General features: G+C 41.7%; 1 protein-coding gene across 1 annotated transcript in view; it reads left to right on the top strand.

Moving 5' to 3' along the window:
• The first annotated feature begins 16,901 nt into the window (after nt 1–16,901).
• LOC147020897 (uncharacterized) overlaps nt 16,902–23,545 on the top strand; it is a 52,097-nt gene continuing 45,453 nt past the window's right edge. The window contains exon 1 of the transcript XR_015060664.1: nt 16,902–19,414. The gene's annotated coding sequence lies outside the window, so the exon portion shown is untranslated. The remainder of the gene's footprint in view (nt 19,415–23,545) is intronic.

The following is a 23,545-nucleotide window of genomic DNA, read 5'->3' as shown; positions in this document are numbered from 1 at the left end:
GCCACCCATTCAAATGTGTACACAATGATACGCTCATAAACTTCTTGAGAGTGAAGTGATAAGCACTTAAAAGCCATACCTTTTATTCTCGAGTGTTTTCTGAACCACCAAGATTTAAAAAGATGCCAAAATACATCGCTAAAGTACCACAAGGAGGGATTGCTAAATCACCAAATTGTACTTCTTCTCCCCCTCTCAAAACAATGTAAAACTGTTGCCTGACCTACCTCAATAACTGCTGAAGCCATGATGGTGATTTCAATGTGAGGAAGTTACTTTGTCTCTGGGCTAGTGCACGCAACCCACAATTTAAAAATATATAAATCATTAATTGTTTTATCAGGAAAATAAATCAAACATAAATGTGGACTCAACCAAACTAGGCCAGGATTGTGGGAGTGGGGAAGATGGACAGTACCATTCCAAAAGTGATACATATCCAAACCATCTTCCAAATCAACTGAAACAAGCATTAAAACAATATAATAAAATCGATGGATTTAATCCATCCCAAAATAAATAAATAAAACATTAAGCATTTTATTACTTTAAAAAATTGCAGAAACAAGAAAAAAAAATAAGCAAAACGTGCAGGGATGAAATCTCAAAAAAGCAACCAAACAAGTGAGGAATGACACCACATTATGATGCCACATTACGACACCACATTCCTCTTGTGGATTACCACCACGACATATTTTGACATTTTACTTTTGTTGTTGGATTGTGATGGATAAAGAGCAAGAATAATAATAATGAAGAATGACACCACATTACGATGCCACAATCCTGTTCTGGTTTAGCATCACGATATCTTTTGACGTTGTTCCATCACAATCCCATATGGATATGGTAGGAACTCCACATCTCTCATCCATTGATATTTCTCATATTACTTGTATTTTTGAGAGTCCGATTTGCATTTAGGAACATCCCAGATAAGGTCAACCACTTGGATATTGCCACTCTTTCATTGAAATGCTGAAAATTATGTTAAAAATTAATTGCTAACTCCCCCTCCCCCTATTACGTCACGTCACGAGCTATTCCACTTCCAGATTTCACACCAGTAATGACAGGTTAAAAGTGCCGGCGCTATCAGAAATGGGGGTCACTGTAAATGGACACACAATATATGCGTGAAATGCCTCCTTCGCATTCAAACGTCATTTCGGAAATCTGGTGTTGCTTAACTATGCTTTGTGCTATGAGTGCAGGATAATAAAAAATAATTACTCGTAATAGGTATCCACAACCATCCTTGATCAAGTTATGGAACGTTAGTTGAGGACTTCACTCTCCCCCCCACCTCACTTTTTCACCTTTATTTGCTTTAAAATTGTTTTTCTCCACAACAGCTTGGAGCAATTGACATGAAACTTCCAACATAGGAGTGCCCACCCATGGATAATATTTTAACATAGTTACATGATGATTGCATGGAAAATGCAGCTGGCATTTCAAAAAGGCTGTTTTCTTTAGGCACGGGGTTTCTTCATCGTTATTTATTTCTTTATTTCTTGTGTTTCAAGAACAACACTCAGTGGATCGCATACCTCTGCCAGGTCGAACAGGTTACGTTTTGTATACCACTGATGGTTTGGATCTGCATCCGGAAGTCCAACATCAAATCAATTTGTCCTTGTAACACACACCCAACCTATCCACCAAGTTTTGTCATAATTCGTCCACAATGTTTTGAGGCTATCATGACGTACAGTACTATATATCATTTTTAGCTCGCCTGTTCGAAGAACAGAGAGCTATAGCGATACCCCCGGCGTAAGCGTCAGCGTCAGCGTGAGCGTGAAAATGTTAAAGTTTTTGGTGCAAGTTATTTCCTTTCTAATGTTTTTATCTACCACACTATTTTTTACTGATTACAATATACAAATAACATATATTGCTTTAAAATTATTTGGATCAGACTTTACTGCAATGCTTTATAAAAAATATTATTAGACGTCTTTTAAAAACGATAAATGTATAAACAGGTGAGCATTGTGTGGCTTTGACACCAACTCTGGTTATATGGACTATCAGCACTATATATCATTCTTAGCTCGCCTGTTCGAAGAACAGAGAGCTATAGCGAGCGATACCCCCGGCATGAGCGTCAGCGTGAGCGTGAAAATGTTAAAGTTTTTGGTGCAAGTTATTTAGAAGCTTGCCATTCATTTAATATGTGTACTAGGATGCTGATATTTGGCATGGATGTTCATTTGGGGTATATTATTGATGTAGTGAAGTTGAAATTAAAAAATAATTTCAATTTTTTTTTTAATTTTTGACCTGTTTTGAACTTAACTTTTTTGTAGCACATCAACGTTAAAGTTTTTGGTGCAAGTTATTTAGAAGCTTGCCATTCATCTAATATGTGTACTAGGATGCTTATATTTGGCATGGACGTTCCTTTGGGATATGTTATTGATGTAGTGAAGTTGAAATTAAAAAATAATTTCAATTTTTTTTCAATTTTTGACCTGTTTTGAACTTAACTTTTTTGTAGCACATCAACGTTAAAGTTTTTTTACTTTCTAATGTTTTTATCTACCACACTATTTTTTACTGATTACAAAAAGAAATACATATGTTGCTTTAAAATTATTTGGATCAGACTTCACTGCAATGCTTTATAAAAAATATGATTAGACTAGTCTTTTAAAAATGTTAAATGTATAAACAGGCGAGCATTGGGTGGCTTTGACACCAACTCTCTGGTTATGTGGACTATCAGTACTTTATATATCATTTTTATATGGACTATCAGTACAATATAGCATACGAACCATGCTTCCCCATTCTCGGGTCACTTGTCTGCATTTTTTTCATTTTTTTCTTTCGTTTATTTATATTTTCACTTATGCATGTTGTCCAACGGTTCTGGTTTTTATTTTTTGGGGGTTGGGGGTGGGGGGGGGTGTACCGGGCATGATGTCCACGGGCAAGTTCGATATCCATCGGCACGCAAAATTTCAGCTTTCTCCGTCACCCGGAAGGCATCGATCTTGAATATCACTCAGTCCGTGTTTTGAAAGAGCTTTTATATATATATATATATATATATATATATATATATATATATATATATATATATATATATATATATATATATATATATATATATATACATATATTTTAACCCCTTCTCTTAATGATGAATAATTACACAAAAAATCCTCGTATCCGTATCTGGATTGGGACCGCCACCAAAATCAAATCAATTTGTCCTTGGAACACACCCAACCTGTCCACCAAGTTTCGTCTGAATCCATCCACAGCTGTTTGCGATATCCTGTTCACAAACAGACAGACAGACAGGGGTTAAAACATAACCTCCGTCCACCTTTGGTGGTGGAGGTAATAAACAGCACACCGTATATGGTGGGGTCGAGGGTTCAAGGATCTGGTTATCGTAGCCTACAGCGTTGTCAAATATGTTACAATAGTTCCGCTTTATGACACAGGTGCTGCTCCGCAATCTGGGCAACATGTGTACCTGCAGATGGGTAGGGTTTATTTGAAACTTGGAAGTGCTGTCCCAATACCTTTTAGTAATAACACCTACTGTAGGCTACTCCATGTCCATGAATGATGGTTGGAGCGTCCACTCCGAGAGTCAGCTCAGAGGTTGGTGGTTCGAACCCCAACGAGTCCTACACACTGAAGAATATGGCTTCCTCTTGCGTGTCATAGGGGACAAAGTAATATTGAGTTCGAATTTCCGTTCTCCACATCAACTGTCGGTTGATCCCTGCTTGTCACGACCTGATGTTGCGGTTATTAATAAAGTGCCAAGTCATCTAATGGCGATAAAACATTAACCTGGTGCCCAGTGGGGGCGTATGTTGCACTTCCAGTTCTGCCACAAATGGTGCCGTTGTTGTACATGTACAGGTGCGGGTCAGGATGGAATTCACTGCTCGCGGGATTTAGACAAGGTTGTACCTGTCGTGATGTCAGAGCTGGGAGGCTTCGTGTCGCCACTAATTGCTCGATCGTTTCAGCACCGATGCTGTAGATCATGTGCTGTTGTTCGCCACGCAACGGCTCGAGCCCGGCCTGTGACGTGAAGGGTGGGGGGCCACGAAGGAGGAGGGGCACGTGCTGCTGTTCACCACGCAACACCTCGAGCCCGGCCTGTGACACGGAGGGGTTGTTTTCCTTGCCAACCAATATGACGCCCGAGCACTGCATCATGGGTACTGAAACCCCTCTGCAGTGCAGTCGATGATGTGAAAATGTTATGCTGACGTCACGAGCTCATTCAAGGGCTGGCAGGAGAACATGCACTGGCAGTAGTCCAGCTGGCAGTTTCAGCTGGTAGTTTCAGCTGGTAGTTTTATTTCAGCTGGAAGTCTCAGGATGCAGTCACAGCCAGCAGTCTTAGCTGGCAGTCACATCAGGCAATCACAGCTGGTAGTCTTAGCTAGCAGTCACAGCAGGCAATATCAGCTGGCAGTCTCACGTCTCACTTGGCAGTCTCACCTGGCAGTCTCACCTGGCAGTCACACCTGGCAGTCACACCTGGCAGTCACATCTCACAGTACCAGCTAGCAGTCACAGTAGGTAGTCACAGCTGGCAGTCACACTCGCCACTCAGCTGTCAAAAACAATTCCCTCACTTTGTTGATAGCACAGGTAGATGAGCTAAATGGTGGATTGTAAAATAAATATTTTATTCCTGTTTTGTACGAGAATTCCATTTAAAATGGAGATTATTTGTCTTCTGGAAAAGGATTGTATTATTAATACACTAGCAAAGACCACCCGTCGCTTCGCTGATGGGAATACTAAAAGGGGGCGAGGGGGGGGAGTGAGGGAGAGAGAGAGAGGTGTGAGAGCGAGAGTGAGGAGGGTGAGATGAGGAGAAGGGAGACGTGCGGTGGAGCGTTAATTACGATTCATATCCTCTCTTCAAAATTATTCTGCATAGAATAACAGTGAAGATGGGGAAAAAAAAACATGTCTGAAATCCATTTTATACCGGTCATACTATAAATACCGCCCGGACATAAACATCACCCAGATATGTCCGGAGATAAATACTGCCTGGACATGTCAGAAGACAAACACCGTCCAGACACAACCAGACACGGCCCGAACAGGTCCAGAACCAAACAATGTCCGGAGACAACCAACCCCCGGACTCGAGCTCCATCTGAACACGTCCAGAGACAAACATGATCCAGTCATAATCACTGGAGAGACAGAGAGACATTTATTCATGTGGATGAGAAGACAAGAGGTGGGAAGCTCCACCAGTTTGTGTTGTGTTTACATCACTCGATACTTCAATCTGAGAAGAGGTCTTTGGCCTAAAGGCATTTACATTCAAAAAATAATATGAACGAAAAACAAACAATTGCCTCTTCCACGAGCCTCGACCTGAGCATAAAATATTTTAAAATGTGGATGGTTGGTCTGTAGTACACTAAATAATCATGGGATACAGTGGTTGTCCAGCAAGAGTGAACTTGATGCTTGTATCATCTGAATCTCTTTGTATTTCATCATCCTCCTCAACCTCCCCCCATCACCCCCATCATCCACCTCCTCTTCATCATCCTTATCATCCTCATATCATCATCATACTCCTCCTTCTGCTCTTCATCATCATCCTCCTCCTCCTCCTCATCATCCTCATTATGTCAATTATCATTATCCTCCTCCTCCTCTTCATCATCATTCTACTCATCACCCTCCTCCTCCTCCTTTTCATCATCCTTATCCTACTCATCATCCTCCTGCTCATCATCACCGTCATTATCATCATCCTCCTCCTCTTCATCATCCTCGTCCTACTCATCATCACCCTGAAAATGTTTATCATCATCGTCCTCCTCCTCCTCCTACTCCTCATAATCATCACCCTCATCATGTTAATAATCATCCTCATCTTCCTCATCTTCCTCTTTATCATCCTCAGCCTCCTCATCATCATCATCATCCTCCACCTCCTCATCAACATCTTCATTCTTATCATGTACCATATCCTGTGCAGAGTGTTGGTATACTGCCACAATCATGGTTGGGTCGCCTCTCCGACTTAAGACTAAAGAGGTCAGGGTAGGAAGTTTGGATTTGTTCAGGGTGCCGGCGATAGCTCGCCCTCTCGAGCTCGCCTGCTCTTCGCGAAACACACCATGGGATCTTTCACGTCCATCAAATAATGTCAGCAGACGGGACACTTGTTAAACGTCCATCCGAGGGACGTCTCACACACTGATGACTCACCCTGCTTGTAAAACACCAGGATGACAGTTTATAGCTGGGTCAGGATTCGAACCCAGGCTTGACAGTTGAGAGGAGAGTGGGGGTACCTTGAGGCCAGCCCATAGGGGAGATGGTAAAGTGAGAATTTATTTATAAAAAGGATGAACAGAAGAGGTGAGGGGAAATGGGAGAGTAAGGGGAACCAGGAACCAGTATGAGGAATAGGAACCGAGGTTCGGATGTGATCTGAGTAAACAAGGGATGGAAGAGACTCACCTTGTCTGACGATATATGTGCTGCGAGTCAGAAATTGCACTCATTTTGCGTACGTAATACTTATATGGACCGATAGCCAGGCAGGTGTATTTTACTCGAAACACCCCAGTTTAAAACGGGCTGTTTGGGACGTACGTCGTGATGTACCCTGTTGATAATTTATTTATACGATACATTCAAAGACCCATGATGCACCCACCACTGTTTGAATGGAGTCTCATTTCGTCCCAGTTTCCCGATCATAATCCGGAGACAGCGCACGAGGATGACAATAACTCGTAAGTGGTGCTGAGAGAGACAGACACAGACACAGACACAGAATGAATTTTTGGCAGGTCGCCAAGTGACCGGGTGGTGCCGCTTGCTCCCGGCAGGTCGCCGAGTGACCGGGTGGTGCCGCTTGCTCCCGGCAGGTCGCCCAGTGACCGGGTGGTGCCGCTTGCTCCCGGCAGGTCGCCTTGTGACCGGGTGGTGCCGCTTGCTCCCGGCAGGTCGCCCAGTGACCGGGTGGTGCCGCTTGCTCCCGGCAGGTCGCCTTGTGACCGGGTGGTGCCGCTTGCTCCCGGCAGGTCGCTCAGTGACCGGGTGGTGCCGCTTGCTCCCGGCAGGTCGCCCAGTGACCGGGTGGTGCCGCTTGCTCCCGGCAGGTCGCCCAGTGACCGGGTGGTGCCGCTTGCTCCCGGCAGGTCGCCCAGTGACCGGGTGGTGCCGTTTGCTCCTGGCAGGTCGCCGAGTGACCAAGTGATACTGCTTGCCCCTGGCAGGCCGCCCAGTGACCGGGTGGTGCTGGTTGATCTCTGCGAGACCCGTACTGTTGGCACGGGGCAGCGAGACGGACGAGGCGCGGTCGGAATGTGTTCGTGTGTTGCTCATTCGCTTGCCCCCCTGACCTTAGCCCGATTCCTCGAGGTGAAACAATGCTTCAGTTGTGTTAAAAAGGCAAACAGCGAAAGAAGCTCTCGTTGAACTGTCACTTTAAAAATTTGTAAAGTTTGCAGGCTTTGCTCTCGTTAACCCCCCAACCACCCCCCCCCAACTGCCGTTCCAAGCACCATAGAATGGTGCGCACATTATGTACTCCAAAAGGCTTTGCCGTCTTGTTCTTTCTCTGCCTGACCGAGCACAAGGAATGGACTTGGAGCTCGCGAGAGGATTATTCGGCACGAATAGGCCAAATAAAGCCGGTGGTCCTACATTTGCACCGGCTTTATTGGGCGTTTATCATGTCTCTTGACAATGAGTGAAGAATAGTAATACTCTGTTTTGGAAACTGTCAATGAAGACGCCGAATAGGTTTTGGTGCAACTTATTAGAAAGGTGGCACACATGTGGTTCGAAGGAAGAAGACAGATTAGTGTTGAGCCTTTAACATAATTTAGTGAACTCCAGACCGCCATCTACATTTTAAAATATATTTATGGTGGGGTTCAAGGTTTGTGGAAGAGGTGATATTAATGATTATTAGGGGACCAAGTTTACAAGTGCTTGGGCTCTTATTGTTATCGGTATTTTGTTATTTCTGCCAATTTTTGTGGAAGCTGTAGTGTCGGCACCGCTGCTCCGATTAAGTTGAAACCTTCCATGCAATGTTCGGGCAAATGGGAACTTATGCCCTCTTTTTTCTGAATATTTCTTTTGCAATCACTATGGCAACGAGCTTGAATTTAAACAAAAACGTAAACATACGTACGCTACCGATCGCTTAATGCTGCTTTTTGCTTCGTGAACGCAGGGTAAAAACTCTTCTTCTCCGAAACCACAAATGTTATCGATTTCATACTTTGCAGGTTATGATCGACTACCTATGGTGAAAAAAGTTTTTTTTTTTAAAGATGAAATCATTAGTCATGTGGTTTGGCTGCCATGTTGGATGAAAGGTGAACACATTTTAAAAATTTTCTTCTTCAAAACCGTTACACCGATTGATGTGAAACTTGGCACGCATGATCAACTTAACATGTGATGTAACGTGTGAAAATTGTGACGTCATCGGTCACCTGGTTTGACCGCCATGTTGGATTAAAGGTGAACACCTTTTAAAAATCTTATTTAAAAGCGTTCAACCAACTGATGTTAAACTTGGCTCATGTGATCGAATACCCCTAGGGAATAGATATGCTGTTAATGATGACATCATAGGTCACGTGGTTTGCAATTGCCTCGTATTGGACAAGGGACACTTTGGCCCCAGCATCACTGTTTGCAGTTTTACTTGTTATTATTATTATTATTATTATTATTATTATTATTATTCGGGTACCCAGTCTAATGGACTGGGTAACCAATTGTTGGATTCGCTAGATATCCCTTATTGTCGAGTTTTCTGTGTGTGTGTGTGTGTGTGTGTGTGTGTGTGTGTGTGTGTGTGTGTGTGTGTGTGTGTGTGTGTGTGTGTGTGTGTGTGTGTGTCTGGAACACGAGGCTCCACAGCACAAACCAGCAAACCGATTTTGATGAAACTTGGCAAACAGGTGCCATATGGGCTGGGAATGTGCGCGTGTGAGTTTCGTTGCCTAGCAACCACCCGTTGCTATGCAGCTGCTGAAAAACCACGTTCACTATTTTCAATACTTGTCCTCCAGTTTTGAATGTAGAGAAACGAGACTTCGGAATTAAAGACTTCGAGATATTTAGAAAATTTTACTTGAGCCGATTTTTGATTTAGGTTTTATTTTTCAAATGGTAGTCCTTCAAAAATAGGGTGTCCATTTACCGTCATTTTTTATGAGGGGCTTAGGAAAGTGGGCGGAGCTTCGGGAAAGTGGACGTGGCGTAGGAAAGCGGGCGTGGCTTATGGAAAGTGGGCGTGGCTTATGGGAAAGTGGGTGTGGCTTATGCAAAATAAAGTGTGGCTCAGGAGGTGGTCAAACCTCAAACCGATTTCTTTGCCAACATGTGGAATATATACTGGGAATGTGCGTGTTTGAATTTCGTTGCCGAGCAACCACCCGTTGCTATGCAGCGGCCGAAAAACCACGTACAGTATTTTCAAAACTTGTCCTTCAGTTTTGAATGTAGAGAAACGAGACTTCTGAATTTAGCACTTCGAGATATTTCGAAAATTTTACTCCAGCCGATTTTTGATTGAGGTTTTATTTTTCAAATGGTAGTCCTTCAAAAATAGGGTGTCTATTCACCGTCATTTTTTTATGAGGGGCTTAGGAAAGTGGGCGGAGCTTAGGGAAAGTGGACGTGGTTGATGAAAAGTGGGAGAGGTGTAGGAAAGTGGGCGTGGCTTATGAAAAATATTGTGTGGCTCAGGAGGTGTGGTCAAACAAGAGCATTGAGAGAAGTTTATCGGGTTTTCTGTGTGTGTGTGTGTGTGTGTGTGTGTGTGTGTGTGTGTGTGTGTGTGTGTGTGTGTGTGTGTGTGTGTGTGTGTGTGTGTGTGTGTGTCTGCAACACGAGGCTCCACAGCACAAACCAGCAAACCGATTATTTTTCAAATGGTAGTCCTTCAAAAATAGGGTGTCTATTTACCGTCATTTTTTTATGAGGAGTCCCAGTTGGCAAAATACGCAATAGGAAAAATCTTGCCAGGCAGAGGAACAATTGTATGTGAACCAATACGTCTTGGCAATTAATCTTCGTCGGTGGATTAGTCAGAATGAAAAGCATCGTATCTAGCGCTTCGATCTTTGCGGATCCGTCATCGCCTACCGGCTTGTTTTTCTTGTTTATTTCTTATTTATTTTTCTTTTTCCGCCGGCAATTTGCGGGTTCTTTCGCTTTAAAAATCATTTTCTCAGGAACGGTAAGTCTGATCGACATGAAATTTTCACCATAGTATGTATCTTTTTTGATAGCATACTTAGTTTATAATTGTGACGTCATAGGTCATGTGGTATGGGCGCCATCTTGCAAAAACGATAAAATTTGGACCTCTGTATCTCTGAAACCATACAATGGGAATTTTTTTTTTGCTTCATACATTTCCATAAGCTCTCCATGGGGAACACGGGTGATTTTTTGTGACGTCATCGGTGAAGCGCTATGTCTGTGAGAATTCGTCAAGTAGAACGCTGCATAGGAAAAATCTGTAATTTCTTGAGCGTCATCCACAACAATTCACAAAGTACATTATGATGTCATAGGTGACTTGGTTTGGGAGCCATCTTGTTTTGAAAAAAAAAAAATTAAAAATCTTCTCCAGAACGGCTGAACAGATTGAAGCAAAACTTTACACCCACATTCCCCATGACATCCTTTTACAAGTTTGTTCATTTCTTATTGATAGGTCACATAGTTTGGCGATACGTCACATGGTTTCCATGCCAACCGACCACCTTCAGGCACCTATCCCTCTCCATATCGCTTCTTCAACCCTGAACCCACCCCCACTCTCAATACTCCCCATAGCTTTGCCATAGCTATATCAGTTTCGATTTGTCATCGCAATTTGTGATGAAACGCAAATGGTGCATGAAAAACGCAAATGGTGAAAAATGATTTTCAGGGGATTCTTTTTCAATTTTCTAAAGGATGTAGAGGGGTCTAAAGTGTCTTAAGGGTGTATACAGGTCAAAAAGGGATCTAAAGTTTTTAAAGGGTTGAAGGTTCTTAAATGGGTCTAAATGTCTGCAGGGGTCGGTCTAAGGGTGAAAGAGCAAAAGCGGTCTGAGGTGTTCAAAGGGTCTGAAAAGGTCTGTCGGTCTGGAAAGGGTCGAAGATGGTCAATACATCTCAACAGGGTCGAAATGGGGATTAACCGGCCTAAGGGGTGTAAAGGGTCTCGTGGGGTCTACAGGCCATACAGGGTGTAAAGGAATGAAGCTGAAGTAAAGAAATTACCTCATGTTCGGAAAGAAATGAACTCTGGAGTGCAACACAGCAATAATGGGCCAAATGACCTTCTCATGACTGTTCAAACCACCTGTTTAGGTGCATCGTGGTTAAAAATTTGATCGTAGAACGTTTCATCGTGAATTAACTTTGGAAGCTCAAAACAGTGAGGTCACAAACAAAAAAAAACTTTTCAATTTTATATATACCAGTGCGCAGCTGTACGTGCAAAAAAAATTAAATAAAAACTTTCAAACCGTGTGCCAGAAACAACAACCATACAGGCCATTCCTTCGCTCTCGCATGCCCGTACGTGTGTGGCCGTACGTGCAAAAAAAAAAATAATAAAAAAAACTTTCAAACCGCGTGCCAGAAACAACAACCACACCGGCTGTTCCTTCGCTCTCGCGTGCCCATACATGCGTGGCCGTACGTGCAAAAAAAAAAAAAAATCAAAAATAAACTTTCAAACCACGTGACAGAAACAACAACCACACAGGCCGTTCCTTTGCTCTCGCATACCCATACGTGCGTGGCCGAACGTGCAAAATAAATAAATAAAACTTTCAAACCGCGTGCCAGAAACAACAACCACACAGGCCGCTCCTTTGCTCTCGCGTGCCTATACGTGTGTGTGGCCGTACGTGCGTGGCCGTACATGCAAAAAAAAAACAAAAAACTTTCAAACAAACACACAGTCCATTGCTTCGCTCTCGTAAACGACGACTGGATTGGGGCATTGTGTTTATCTATAAATGCGCATAAGATATCGAGAAATTATTAGAATACAGTAAGTCATCACTATCCGGAAGTCCGTATGTTGTAACCCGTAATGGGGAATGCACTCTTCCTTGGCCATAACTTGGGAACCACTTATCCGATTAATTTCAAACCTTGAAAAGGCAAATAAACAGAGATTGCTGGAATTATAGATAGAAGATAGATACTGTGGGTGCAAAACGCCAAGCAACATGTCCTGTCATTGGTAACTGAGGATCTCTTCCCCAACGGCCATGCCTACGCAGCAACGTGTCCTGTCATTGGTAACTAAATGGCGCCTTTCCCCATCGGCCACGCCTACGCAGCAAAGTGTCGTCATTGGTTTGGTAAATAAATGGCCATAACTTGGAAACCACTTGTCCGATTAATATCAAACCTTGAAAAGGCACATACTCAGGTCCCCAGCAATATACCTGGCAAGTTTCAATTAGATCGGACCAGTGATTGTCGAGAAACAGCGGTCTCTCTCTCTCTCTCTCTCTCTCTCTCTCTCTCTCTCTCTCTCTCTCTCTCTCTCTCTCTCTCTCTCTCTCTCTCTCTCTCTCTCTCTCTCTCTCTCTCTCTCTTTCTCTTTCTCTTTTCTCTTTTCTCTTTTTCTCTTTTTCTCTTTTTCTCTTTTCTCTTTTTCTCTTTTCTCTTTTTCTCTTTTCTCTTTTTCTCTTTTTCTCTTTTTCTCTTTTCTCTTTTTCTCTTTTTCTCTTTTTCTCTTTTTCTCTTTTCTCTTTTTCTCTTTTTCTCTTTTTCTCTTTTTCTCTTTTCTCTTTTTCTCTTTTTCTCTTTTTCTCTTTTCTCTTTTTCTCTTTTTCTCTTTTTCTCTTTTTCTCTTTTTCTCTTTTTCTCTTTTCTCTTTTTCTCTTTTTCTCTTTTTCTCTTTTTCTCTTTTTCTCTTTTTCTCTTTTTCTCTTTTTCTCTTTTTCTCTTTTTCTCTTTTTCTCTTTTTCTCTTTTTCTCTTTTTCTCTTTTTCTCTTTTTCTCTTTTTCTCTTTTTCTCTTTTTCTCTTTTTCTCTTTTTCTCTTTTTCTCTTTTTCTCTTTTTCTCTTTTTCTCTTTTTCTCTTTTTCTCTTTTTCTCTTTTTCTCTTTTTCTCTTTTTCTCTTTTTCTCTTTTTCTCTTTGTCTCTTTTTCTCTTTTCTCTTTTTCTCTTTTTCTCTTTTTCTCTTTTTCTCTTTTCTCTTTTTCTCTTTCTCTCTTTTCTCTCTCTCTTTTTCTCTCTCTTTTTCTCTCTCTCTTTTCTCTCTCTCTTTTTCTCTCTCTCTTTTCTCTCTCTCTTTTTCTCTCTCTCTTTTCTCTCTCTCTTTTTCTCTCTCTCTTTTTCTCTTTTTCTCTCTCTCTTTTTCTCTCTCTCTTTTTCTCTCTCTCTTTTTCTCTCTCTCTTTTTCTCTCTCTTTTCTTTTCTCTCTCTCTTTTCTCTCTCTCTCTCTCTCTCTCTCTCTCTCTTTTTCTCTCTCTCTTTTTCTCTCTCTCTTCTCTCTCTCTCTCTTTTTCTCTCTCTCTTTTTCTCTCTCTCTCTCTCTTTCTCTCTCTCTTTTTCTCTCTCTCTTTTCTCTCTCTCTTTTTCTCTCTCTCTTTTTCTCTCTCTCTTCTCTTTTTTCTCTCTCTCTTTTCTCTCTCTCTTTTTCTCTCTCTCTTTTTCTCTCTCTCTTTTCTCTCTCTCTCTCTTTTTCTCTCTCTCTTTTCTCTCTCTCTTTTCTCTCTCTCTTTTTCTCTCTCTCTTTTTTCTCTCTCTCTTTTCTCTCTCTTTCTCTTTTTTCTCTCTCTCTTTTTCTCTCTCTCTTTTCTCTCTCTCTTTTCTCTCTCTCTTTTTCTCTCTCTCTTTTCTCTCTCTCTTTTCTCTCTCTCTTTTTCTCTCTCTCTTTTTCTCTCTCTCTTTTTCTCTCTCTCTTTTCTCTCTCTCTTTTTCTCTCTCTCTTTTCTCTCTCTCTTTTTCTCTCTCTCTTTTTCTCTCTCTCTTTTTCTCTCTCTCTTTTTCTCTCTCTCTTTTTCTCTCTCTCTTTTCTCTCTCTCTTTTCTCTCTCTCTTTTTCTCTCTCTCTTTTTCTCTCTCTCTTTTTCTCTCTCTCTTTTTCTCTCTCTCTTTTTCTCTCTCTCTTTTTCTCTCTCTCTTTTCTCTCTCTCTTTTTCTCTCTCTCTTTTTCTCTCTCTCTTTTTCTCTCTCTCTTTTCTCTCTCTTTTTCTCTCTCTCTTTTCTCTCTCTCTTTTTCTCTCTCTCTTTCTCTCTCTCTCTTTTTCTCTCTCTCTTTTTCTCTCTCTCTTTTTCTCTCTCTCTTTTTCTCTCTCTCTTTTCTCTCTCTCTTTTCTCTCTCTCTTTCTCTCTCTCTTTTTCTCTCTCTCTTTTCTCTCTCTCTTTTTCTCTCTCTCTTTTCTCTCTCTCTTTTTCTCTCTCTCTTTTCTCTCTCTCTTTTCTCTCTCTCTTTTCTCTCTCTCTTTTCTCTCTCTCTTTTTCTCTCTCTCTTTTTCTCTCTCTCTTTTTCTCTCTCTCTTTTTCTCTCTCTCTTTTCTCTCTCTCTTTTTCTCTCTCTCTTTTTCTCTCTCTCTTTTTCTCTCTCTCTTTTTCTCTCTCTCTTTTTCTCTCTCTTTTTCTCTCTCTCTTTTTCTCTCTCTCTTTTTCTCTCTCTCTTTTTCTCTCTCTCTTTTCTCTCTCTCTTTTTCTCTCTCTCTTTTCTCTCTCTCTTTTTCTCTCTCTCTTTTTCTCTCTCTCTTTTTCTCTCTCTCTTTTTCTCTCTCTCTTTTCTCTCTCTCTTTTTCTCTCTCTCTTTTCTCTCTCTCTTTTCTCTCTCTCTTTTCTCTCTCTCTTTTTCTCTCTCTCTTTTCTCTCTCTCTTTTTCTCTCTCTCTTTTCTCTCTCTCTTTTTCTCTCTCTCTTTTTCTCTCTCTCTTTTTCTCTCTCTCTTTTTCTCTCTCTCTTTTTCTCTCTCTCTTTTTCTCTCTCTCTTTTTCTCTCTCTCTTTTTCTCTCTCTCTTTTTCTCTCTCTCTTTTTCTCTCTCTCTTTTTCTCTCTCTCTTTTTCTCTCTCTCTTTTTCTCTCTCTCTTTTTCTCTCTCTCTTTTTCTCTCTCTCTTTTTCTCTCTCTCTTTTTCTCTCTCTCTTTTCTCTCTCTCTTTTTCTCTCTCTCTTTTCTCTCTCTCTTTTCTCTCTCTCTTTTTCTCTCTCTCTTTTTTCTCTCTCTCTTTTCTCTCTCTCTTTTCTCTCTCTCTTTTTCTCTCTCTCTTTTCTCTCTCTCTTTTTCTCTCTCTCTTTTTCTCTCTCTCTTTTTCTCTCTCTCTTTTTCTCTCTCTCTTTTCTCTCTCTCTTTCTCTCTCTCTTTTCTCTCTCTCTTTTCTCTCTCTCTTTTTCTCTCTCTCTTTTTCTCTCTCTCTTTTCTCTCTCTCTTTTTCTCTCTCTCTTTTCTCTCTCTCTTTTTCTCTCTCTCTTTTCTCTCTCTCTTTTCTCTCTCTCTTTTTCTCTCTCTCTTTTTCTCTCTCTCTTTTTCTCTCTCTCTTTTTCTCTCTCTCTTTTCTCTCTCTCTTTTCTCTCTCTCTTTCTCTCTCTCTTTTTCTCTCTCTCTTTTCTCTCTCTCTTTTTCTCTCTCTCTTTTTCTCTCTCTCTTTTTCTCTCTCTCTTTTTCTCTCTCTCTTTTTCTCTCTCTCTTTTTCTCTCTCTCTTTTTCTCTCTCTCTTTTTTCTCTCTCTCTTTTTCTCTCTCTCTTTTCTCTCTCTCTTTTTCTCTCTCTCTTTTTCTCTCTCTCTTTTCTCTCTCTCTTTTTCTCTCTCTCTTTTTCTCTCTCTCTTTTTCTCTCTCTCTTTTTCTCTCTCTCTTTTTCTCTCTCTCTTTTCTCTCTCTCTTTTTCTCTCTCTCTTTTTCTCTCTCTCTTTTTCTCTCTCTCTTTTTCTCTCTCTCTTTTCTCTCTCTCTTTTTCTCTCTCTCTTTTTCTCTCTCTCTTTTTCTCTCTCTCTTTTCTCTCTCTCTTTTCTCTCTCTCTTTTTCTCTCTCTCTTTTCTCTCTCTCTTTTTCTCTCTCTCTTTTTCTCTCTCTCTTTTTCTCTCTCTCTTTTCTCTCTCTCTTTTTCTCTCTCTCTTTTCTCTCTCTCTTTTTCTCTCTCTCTTTTTCTCTCTCTCTTTTTCTCTCTCTCTTTTCTCTCTCTCTTTTTCTCTCTCTCTTTTTCTCTCTCTCTTTTTCTCTCTCTCTTTTTCTCTCTCTCTTTTTCTCTCTCTCTTTTTCTCTCTCTCTTTTTCTCTCTCTCTTTTTCTCTCTCTCTTTTCTCTCTCTCTTTTCTCTCTCTCTTTTCTCTCTCTCTTTTTCTCTCTCTCTTTTTCTCTCTCTCTTTTCTCTCTCTCTTTTTCTCTCTCTCTTTTTCTCTCTCTCTTTTCTCTCTCTTTTTCTCTCTCTTTTTCTCTCTCTTTTTCTCTCTCTTTTTCTCTCTCTTTTTCTCTCTCTTTTTCTCTCTCTTTTCTCTCTCTTTTTCTCTCTCTTTTTCTCTCTCTTTTTCTCTCTCTTTTTCTCTCTCTTTTTCTCTCTCTTTTTCTCTCTCTTTTTCTCTCTCTTTTCTCTCTCTTTTTCTCTCTCTTTTTCTCTCTCTTTTCTCTCTCTTTTTCTCTCTCTTTTTCTCTCTCTTTTCTCTCTCTTTTTCTCTCTCTTTTTCTCTCTCTTTTTCTCTCTCTTTTTCTCTCTCTTTTTCTCTCTCTTTTTCTCTCTCTTTTCTCTCTCTTTTTCTCTCTCTTTTTCTCTCTCTTTTTCTCTCTCTTTTTCTCTCTCTTTTTCTCTCTCTTTTTCTCTCTCTTTTTCTCTCTCTTTTTCTCTCTCTTTTTCTCTCTCTTTTTCTCTCTCTTTTTCTCTCTCTTTTTCACACACACACACACACACACTGCTGGAATTATAGATAGACTATTACGTGCCCATATGTGCGTGGCTATACGTGCAATAAATAAATAACTATGTAAAAAAAAAACCTTTCAAACTGCATGCCAGAAACAACAACCATACAGGCCATTCCTTCGCTCTCGCGGGCCCATACGTGCGTGGCCGTACTTGCAAAAAAAAAAAAAAACTTTGAAACCGCGTGCCAGAAACAACAACCACACTGGCCGTTCCTTCGCTCTCGTAAACGACCACTGGATTGGGGCATTGTGTTTATCTATAAATGCGTATAAGAAATTGAGAAATTATTAGAATACAGCAAGTCATCACTATCCGGAAGTAGTGTGTGCCCGTACGGAATGTTCACATGCATTCCACTAATTATCACTTGTATTGAAGTAACAACTGTTGTGATACCTACACACACAGAGTTAATTAAAATCCAAATTAAAATCAAGTTTACCTCCCTGTCTTTGCGAGCCATGACATACGCTGCCATTGACCATTGCCATGGTAACTAAGACGCCCTTTCCCCATCGGCCACGCCTACGCAGCAACGTGTGTTGTCATTGGTTTGGTAACTAAATGGCCGCAGCAACGTGTCCTGTCATTGGTTTGGTAAATAAATGGCCATAACTTGGGAAGCACTTGTCCGATTAATATCAAACCTTGGAAAGGCACATCCTCAGGTCCCCAGCAATATACCTGGCAAGTTTCAATTAGATCGGACCAGTGGTTGGCGAGAAACAGCGGTCACAGACACAGACACAGACACACACACATTGCTGGAATTATAGATAGACTAGTACGTGCCCATACATGCGTGGCCGTACATGCAAAAAAAAAACAAAAAAGCTTTCAAACCGTGTGCCAGAAACAACAACCACACAGGCCATTCCTTTGCTCTCGCGTGCCCATACGTGCATGGCCGTACGTGCAAAAAAAAAGAAGAAAAAAAAAAACTTTCAAACCGCATGCCAGAAACAACAACCACACAGGCCGTACCTTCGCTCTCGTAAACGACCACTGGATTGGGGCATTGTGTTTATCTATAAATGCGCATAAGAAATCGAGAAATTATTAGAATACAGTAAGTCGTCGCTATCCGGAAGTAGTGCGTGCCCGTATGGAATGTTCACATGCATTCCACTAATTATCGCTTGCATTGAAGTAATAACTGCCGTGATACTTACACACACAGAGTTAATTAAAATCAAATTTACCTCCCTGTCTTTGCTCGCCATGACATTCGCTGCCATTGACCATTGCCACTCCTATACCACGTTAACTAAGGTGCCCTTTCCCCATCGGCCACGCCTACGCAGCAACGTGTCCTGTCATTGGTTTGGTAAATAAACTGGTACTGATAATATGAGCCTGTAGTTTTTCCGAGTTGACTGGTTCATAGTGTGATACCAGTAGGCTTATTAGTATTTTGTAGTTCTTTTGTTAAATTATTAAACATAAATGTTTCCTATGGTAATGGTGTGCCGGCATAATGTGCAAAATTATGCCAATTGTGTATGTTTGGTCTACTGTAATGTTTTGCCCTTTTTCGAGCTCACTTTTGGGGGTTCTGGTAGGGCCAATGCAGCAGACAATTTGTCTGGTAATGGACATTTTACACTCTGTGGGATGTATATATGAATTTAAACCTGGTTTTATCTCGTACCTCCAATGTTTGAGCGAGCCCTTGTTGGGGCTTCTGGGGGGCCTTTTGCAGTAGTAGGCATGTCTGTCACATGTAGTTTTGTTGTAAGGTTTGTCATATGCATCATATGGAAGTGATACCAACTGGTACTTCCTATGTTTGATCGAGCCAATTTTGAGGACCCCTTTGGAGGGTCATCAGGGTCCTTACGCAGAGGGTGGTTCCCGGCAGAAATAACTTTCTATATGTCTTTTGATACTCCATTCATACCCCTGTGCTCAGATATTAGTACCTCATTCGTTTGAGCTCAGGGCCCCGGCTCCCGGTCTACATGGCGAATGGAGAAATGCTCAATCGGTTAATATTGTAAGAAATGAAATATATCTCACCTGTGATTGAATATTTCTGTGATAGTGACCAGAAACCATTTGAAAATTGAATTTTTTTTAATGGTTGCCAAGGTTACCGGCTCCACCCACAACGATATTTCGTCACTGAATTTTTACACTGAATTCCTGTTTCTACCAACAGGATACACTCCAAAAAAATTTCTCATTCGAGACATCTACGATGAAATATATCAACAATCTATGATCAATTTACAATCAAAAATCAAACCACGATGTTAACTTCGGTCTTTTAAACGATATGATGCATGTATATTTGAGGTGTATGTTTGCTTAAGTTAGCTAAGATGGCAACCCTTTTTATTTTTAATACAAACTCTCTTTTCACCCTTGAGAGTTGCGCCTTTAGATGAGCAGTAAAATGACCTGTAAATCGATGTGTGGATTGTGTTTGTACTGTGTTCGGTTTTTGAATGATTCGCGTATTGGAGAGGTCACGTGACTCGTCCTTCACCGATTTTACTGATCATGGTAAGGTCTTAATTGACAGTTATTTTTCACATTTGATACAAATATTTGACGATCGGAGGTTACCACCTCACCAAATATATCGGCATCCAGGTCGAAATCCAAAAGAAAATGTCTTTATGAAGCATTGTATTTATTATGGAATGTATCCTTGCTGAGATGGCGGCAGGTGGCAGCTCAGGTGTTTATAATTTATGGATTGTGAGAAAAAGACTGTTTAAAACCCCCTATTTAGGTGCATCGTGGGAAATAATGTGATCCGATAAAGTTTCGTGGCCATTAAGCTTCGGAGCTCAGAGGAGTCGTGTCACAAACAAACAAACAAACAGACAAACAAATGAAATTGCTCGGTGAGAAAGGAATTGCCGGAATAACTTTGTCATATCTCCATGATCTCTGAAAAAACAAAAACCTGGAAATCAATTTGGTTCTTATAAGTCGATAGTGCTACTGTTTAATGAGGTATAGCACTTAGTTTGGTCATGATCATGACTTGGAAGTCAATCGGACTTGAAATGACGTTTTTATCGCAATTAGAAAATTTTTGACCCGACCCCCCCCCCTGACATTCGACCCCCGACCGCGAAGAAGGGTGTTGGTGTGACACCCCAATGAGACATATGGTTGGATGCAGAATTGGAAGATGCACATTTTGGATTTGGTTTGAAGTCGATACGACCATTTTAGCGGACATTATTGCGAAAATAAGAATTTCGGTTTTTCGGTGACCTTGACCCTTGACCCTTGACCTAGATTCACCAAAAATGACAAGTGTCTAAGTTGGACCATGGCCGACGTCTATACCCAGTTTGGTCATGATCGCTGAAATTGTGTGGCTGCTACAGGGTAAACAAACACACAAACAAACAAACACACAGACAGACACACACACGGAATGACACACACAACCGACCAACATAATTACCGAAATCCGAAGGATTCCGGCAATTAACAAACATTTTGCTTATATATATATATGTGTAATTATTATATTTTAAAATGCTAATTTGTTTTAGACAAATGGAAGGCTCTTCTCAGATTTAAATCCATGGCGATGTTTCTGCAAGACGAGTTGTTTTTGACATTTGCAAATCCTCAGCTGTCCATGACCTTAGTTGGTTGGAGCATTTGCTCTGAGTCTGCGAGGTGGGAGATTCGCGCCCAGACCGAGTCACATCAAAAACTTCAATGAAAAATCACTCATAGGGCGACACTTGGTGAAACGGAACGGCACTTCGGTCTTTTAAACGTGGAGGTATGTTCCGTGGAGAACATACCTCCGCCAGGCTGAACAGTTTACATTTTGTCTCCCACTGAAAGGCCGGCTACAAATCAAAATCGAATCGGCTTGTTCTTGTTACCTAACCAACTCATCCACAACCTTTAGAGATATCATACTATATGTACGTACTTAGTTTTTGGCCCCATCTCTCAATGGTGAAGAATCACTGAAAAAGATTCTTGTATTCGGATTCGAATCTTCACCAAAATCGAATCCATTAGTCCTTTTCACACTCCCAAGCTGTCCACCAAGTTTCGTCCGAATCCGTCCACAACTTTTTGAGATATCATGCAATATCGTTTTTAGCCTCACCTCTCAATGGTGAAGTATCAGTTAATAATTAAATAATTCTCGTATCTGGATCCGGATTCGGATCTTCACCAAAATCCAACGAATTAGTCCTTGTCACACACGCAACATGTCCATCAAGTTTAATCCGAATCCGTCCAAAACTTTTTGAGATCACATCCTATATATCGTTGTTGTCCCAATAGATCTCTCAATGGTGAAGAATCACTTTAATAATTCTCAGATTCGGATCCGTATTCGGATCTTCACCAAAATTAAGCGTTGCTATCATTGGCTGGTCATCTACACACAAAAAATATTTCAGAACGATTGCTTCAAAACTGTGGCCAAAAATCGTGTAACAAACAGACAGATAGACAGACAAACACTCTTGGCAAAAAAATGGTACATGCTGCTTCCTTGGTTGACACTCAGGATTCAAAAAGGATGGAGTACAAAAAATCAGCCATCGGTTGTCAACCACTATTGAGGCTTTGAAGGGTCTTGAGGACTCCTCCTGAAAGAGAAGTTGGCTCACATCTCGCACTGCCAAGTCTCAGGCCCCCTTCCTCCGGGCCCCCTTCAACTTTTTTTCCACAACTAATATGGACATTTCCGTCTTTCCATCATCAGAATTTAGAAACACATGTCGTGTTGTTGAAGTGAAATTGGGATGTTATTCACTTATCCCTACATGCAGATTCCTTGAACACACTTGATCAGAATAGGGTGTGACCAGCACCCCTGTGTTCAGTTACGTCATGTCATCATTACTGTGATTGTGATTATGTAAATTGTTCCCACAGTTGTTTATTTTACGAGGGAGGGTGTCACTGTTCATGCCAGGAATCACCATGCGTGGCTGGAGGTAGCCACCAAATATCGTTGCCCCCAGCCCAGTGTTTTATCATCACAATCATTATATGAAACAAGAAATTGAAGGAATAATTACAGGCCCCTATTAGGTCCAGGTGCCTTCTCTCCCCCCCCCTCCCAACCCCCTTCCTCTTGGCACCCTTGATCCTACCAAGTCCTTCTCAACACTGTGCAGTTAAGTATTCTCTGAATACCATGTAGTTTGAGAAGTTCAAACATTACTTTGTTCCAGATTGTGAACTTACACTTGATGAGGGAATAATCCCCACTAACAACAAAGTGTCGTTCAAACAGTTCATAAAGGACAAGCCGATCCGTTGGGGGAATTAAGAGTTTTCTATTATGTGATGGTGAAAATGGGTATGTTTGTAATGGTGAAGTTCACACTGGGATGAGAGATGATGCCGAAGCTATCGATAACCTTGTAGTTTACAGGGAACTTGGTTGTCTGACTGACTGACTGACAAATTCTCAGGACAGAATAATTCCCTGTACACTGACAGGTTCTACACCTCTGTTCAGCCGGTTGAGTGTTTGATCATAAAACAAAGGATAAGGATCTGTGGAACTACCATGACCAACAGAAGGGAATTTCCCAAGACTCTTACAAGGAGAAACAATGAAATGCAAAAAGGAGAATGGGAAATTCTCTTCAATGGGACCATTGCTGTTGTAGTTTAGCAGTACAAGCGGCCTATATATTGTTGCGGGCTGGGGATCGGCGACGAGCACGACCGCTAGGTGGAGCAGTAAGGTTTCGACTCTACTGAACACCTGGAATCGAGATCGTACCTTTTGGAAAACTCGAAGGGTACGGCTCCCTTACAGGACCGTGAATCGTCAATAATTCCACCACGTGGGCAGGGTTATTGGCCAAACTTCAAAATACTTAGAGACCCACGTGGCGAGCTACCGAGTATTCACACCCTCGATGGACCTCAAACGGGACGAGTAGTTTCCGTGCTCGACCCGTGCGTGACCCGAGCGGATGGCTACCGAGGTCCCGTCAGTCCCAAATGCACACCACTACGGCAACAACGGCCTTCTTTAATTTCCCAACACGCACCTTGCTAAACCAATGAAAGAAAGGACAGAAACGAGCTGAAACATTCAACAAATGGGGTATTTGTTAACAGTAGGTGGGGAAGGAAGGAAGCACGTAATGGCAGAGTTATCATGACTAATAGAGATGCAAGTATGTACAGCAAAGACCACTTAAACAATTCCTACTTAGAGACAGGGCCCACAGACAGATGCACACCCAAAAGAAACGAAAGGGACCTTCCCGCCTCGTGCGGTCTTCGACGAGACGAGCGAACCAGGACGAGACCAGCCGCGTCGAGATGCGACCAGGCCAGCACCAGCGACGACACAAGACCAGAAGCGTCGAGCGATGCGTTCCGTACTCAAGCAGACCACATGCTCGAGCTGACGGAGAACCAGACTCCAGCGACAGGATGAGATGAGAGCAGACGCCGGTGACAGGACGAGATTAATCTCCTCCGTTTGTCCAATAATCACCAACCTTTTTTCTCTCTCGGAGGGAGGGGCTTCCTCTTCTGACCACTCGCCTCCTGATTGGACGAGGGGTCCTCACGCGGCTCATGGCCGCCTCCCCATTGGCTGAGGCACATGTGTAGTGCTCGCCCTCTGCTCATTGGCTGGAGCTTCGAGCCGAAGCGACGGAG

Source organism: Eptatretus burgeri, chromosome 8 (assembly GCF_056783735.1).
Source record: "Eptatretus burgeri isolate ZD-2024b chromosome 8, Ebu_testis_v1, whole genome shotgun sequence".
Lineage (NCBI taxonomy): Eukaryota > Metazoa > Chordata > Myxini > Myxiniformes > Myxinidae > Eptatretus > Eptatretus burgeri.
The sequence above is the reverse complement of the archived record's forward strand: the minus strand, read 5'-3'. Positions and strand labels throughout refer to the sequence as shown.